General features: G+C 42.0%; 1 non-coding gene across 1 annotated transcript; it reads right to left on the reverse strand.

The window, feature by feature from the left end:
* Positions 1–1,295: 1,295 nt before the first annotated feature.
* Positions 1,296–1,367, reverse strand: TRNAN-GUU (transfer RNA asparagine (anticodon GUU)). The gene has a single exon. It is a non-coding gene; the product is annotated as a tRNA-Asn (tRNA).
* Between the last annotated feature and the right edge of the window lie 2,514 nt (positions 1,368–3,881).

Consider the following 3,881-nt stretch of genomic DNA (forward strand, 5'->3'; position numbering starts at 1 on the left):
CTGCATTGATGTCGATGGCAAGTTCTGACATTTTTTGTGTACGCTGCTGGCAACTACACTGTTTTACATATATATGTTTGAATTTCAGAGAAAACCAACTCGTGTAAACTATGTTCCAACGACAACTTATGTCTGTTGACTGTAGATCAGTGGATGGCAACTTACCACCCTTTCCCAGTATACTGTGGATGACAACTACAGGGCTCTCATACAATTATGTTGATTTTCATAGAGATCTGCTAGTGATGGCAACTTTGCCTACTCAACATATATAGATATCCTAGTTGTTTTGGATGGCATTACTGTCCAACTGGCGCACTGGCAGTGTGACTTGACCGACAGCCAGATGGCAACATTCTTTTATTTGTGCACCATATTCCCCGATGTCAGCTTTTTTTGCACTTACTTAGTTCAGATTTGTAGGATGGCAACTTCATTACCACTCAGGTTGCACTCATGTCTTCTTTTGGCATTTTGCATCATAATGGTTCAGAACGTCCCTGACCCCGACGATGATGATTTCATGCCGCCCAGAGCTAAAGTTGTGGGTGTTGCTAATCGCAATGGAAAGAAGGTATGTAGAATATATATGACTCTCTCTCTCTCTCCATTAAACATGTTGTTTTGTGATGGTGCCAACCCCTAAGCTCCTATTATTTCCTTTTTAACTTAAATTTTGCACATGCGTTGAATAGCAGAAAGCCGCGCGCAACAGAGGATCACATGAATGTCTAACAGGACTGTATGAAGATTTCGATGATGCCCAGAAAGAAGCTGCAAAGGAAATGGGGATGCAGGCGCTGATGAACATTCAGTTTACCAATTTGAATAACCCATGTGTGACTGGTTTGCGAGGTTATACCATCCGGACAAGACGGAATTTGTCATACCAGGACACGGTAGGATTCCATTAGATGAGGAATCTGTTTTCAACACACTTGGTGTCCCCAATGGCGGCATGGATGTCCCATACAAGGTTGATACGAAAGTGTACGCATGTCTTTTTCCTGAAATGTTCCCTGGGCTTATGTCCCTCCCGGCGAACTCTGCTTTTGCGAATATGCTTGGTGTGATGCAAACAAGCGATGACGACTTCAAGAGGAAGCTGCTCATGTACTTGATCTCAAATGTCTTTGCTCCCACGACATCGTTACGGCCCAGCAGCAGATGCTTTCCAGTTTGAAATAGAAACAAGGATAGCGAACGGGTTACCTACTCCTAAGGGTCAAAGCAAGCCCTTTAATTCAATTCTTTATTCTTACATTAAAATCCTTACATTAAAGAATGAATAAAATCTCCCCAAGTAGGATTCGAACCTACGACCAGTCAGTTAACAGCCGACCGCTCTACCACTGAGCTACTGAGGAACAAGGGGGGATTCGACCTAGGTATGAATTTTTGTCGCGTACCCAATTGCACCTTACCTGCTGAATTATACATTTACATCATAGCTTTCAAATTCCCTTTCTCCTTTTTTACCAACATAATGCTGCAGCTTACGCTTTTTCCTTGATCTTTTTGTCATTTTCTCTATCTTGCAGGACCAGATAGGGAATGTTGCCAACATGAACTGGTGCATGTTCATAGTTGGTTTCCTTCATACTTCACTATCCAATAAAATGTACAACAAAGGCTACCAGCTGCATCTGATGGCAAGTTTAGTTCATGCCAAACCATTTGCCTTTTCCACTCTAAGTCCCCCCCCCTCAACAGTGTTTTCTTACTCCTTTTTCGCATTACAAGCTATTTTTTGTGCTAGTTCCTTGACCTGCATGTTTTACATTTTCTTTTTAGCTCATGTATGTCGATAAACTTGACATCAACACTGTCAACCTTAACTCGGTTGGCGGTCTGCCTCCACCACACAAGTTTGCTGCGTGTTTTTCGATTGATGCCGCAATCAAGGCTGTTCTCGCTGCGGACAGGATGCCCGATGGGACGTTTGGCAAGCTACAGGCTAGTACTTTTACATGCATTTTTCCATTCCCACATTCACATTCTAACTATGTGGCAACTTCCTACTAAGCATTGCTTTGCAATTGTTATTTTCCTTATTTTTACTTATCGTACACGCCAACTTGGCCAATTTTTTCATTTGCATCCATATTTTTTTACTTACATGTCACCTAATCATGACTAGCAACACATATTGTATCTAGCAATGCTAACTTCATTTCTCCAATCATGCACACTTCTACACTTCTACACTTCCAATGTTCCCGGTTGTTGGTTCTTACTTTCTTTGCTCATAATCATGCTATCTCACAAGTTCAAACTGAAGTTACCAACCTAACATTTTCATTCTATAAATTATATCTTTTACTGACTTTTCAAACCTACTACCTTTTCTTTTTCTTTTCAGCTTATGGGAGAACACAACGTTGATTACAACTTCTTTGGGGGCCCCGACAACTTCAGCAAATGGATGGATGGTCACACAAACGCTTCATGCCCTTTAATTGTAAGTACCACACTATTTTTCTGATGCATCATTTTTGCAAGATAGCTCACACTCTTGGCTGAGCAGTTTGGTCTCTCGCCCATTTACTTTGTGTTTTCCAAATGCAGGTGCGAAGTAACATTGAGAATCTTGTTGGACAGTTTGCATCCGGTATGACCAACCTCCTTGGCAACCTTGTACGGGGTTGGACTGCAATGTCGGCTGGTGACGGAGAAGAAGTTGCCAACTAGTTTCGTTCTTTTGTTCGTGGTGGCACTTCTCGTCCAACTAGATCTAGGGGCAGATACGACCACAACGATTCGCAAGAGGTGCCCCCTAGCGATGAAGATTTATCAGTTGATGACAGTGACTACGACGATGATGACCAGCAAGACGACACCCGTAGTGATGGCGATAACAGAATGGACGATCCTGAGCATGACACGTCGTTTGAGCACAATCGTGGAGGTGCTGAAACATCCACTAGATAGGGATTGGGCGGGCATTTTGGTACTGATGCCTCCAATAGGGATAGGGATGCACAAGATGCGGACCTTCAAGCTGCTTCCAAAAGGACAAAGTTGGACCTCGTTGCTGCTAGAAAGAGGTTTAGTTTTGTGTTCATTATTGTTTCTTGCAATTTTAATCATTTATTATTATTCTACCTATTTCTGCTTCATCGTTCTCCCTCGGCGACTAATGTTTTGTGTTTTTCTTGTAGGGAGGCAACCGCTAGTGGAAGAGTGACCATAGAGAAAATTGTCCAACAGCCTTCCAGATCTTCTATTCGTTCATGCAAGGCTCATACAGCTACACATTCATCTCCTCGCTTTGCTTCCTCCAACACGGGAGATCCAGTTGTTCTTGAGGACATGAGGGATGCAGCAAAAAGGATAGCAGTATGGCATACGTACATTAGTGTTACGTTTCTGCATGGCTAGTTTACATACATTAAATGGCAACTTCTAGTTGTCCAGACATGGCAACTCTGTGCCTTATACATTGATGTCATCTCCTGAATTTTTCCTCCTACCCGCTAAGGTGGCAAATTTACTTCCATGTGCCTTATACATTTTACAGACATTAAATGGCAACTTCTAGTTCTCCAGACATGGTAACTCTGTGCCTTATACATTGATGTCATCTCCTAAATTTTCCCCTCCTACCCGCTAAGGTGGCAACTTTACTTCCCTGCATTTTCTTGTACCATATGTGCCAACTTTCGGTTAGCCGCCATGCGGCAACTTCACCCCTACAGAAATGGCATTTTATTAATATCTTCTGATCCACAACATGTCCACTATTTTTTTATGTTTGAATTTATTTACATTCATACTTACAAACCATTAACCACATGGCAACTTTTCAAATTGTTTGTTACTATCAGCATTTTTTTACTCTTTCCAACATGTTAACCTGCATTTACTCCAAGGCAATTTTT

Source organism: Aegilops tauschii, chromosome 5 (assembly GCF_002575655.3).
Source record: "Aegilops tauschii subsp. strangulata cultivar AL8/78 chromosome 5, Aet v6.0, whole genome shotgun sequence".
Taxonomy (NCBI): domain Eukaryota; kingdom Viridiplantae; phylum Streptophyta; class Magnoliopsida; order Poales; family Poaceae; genus Aegilops; species Aegilops tauschii.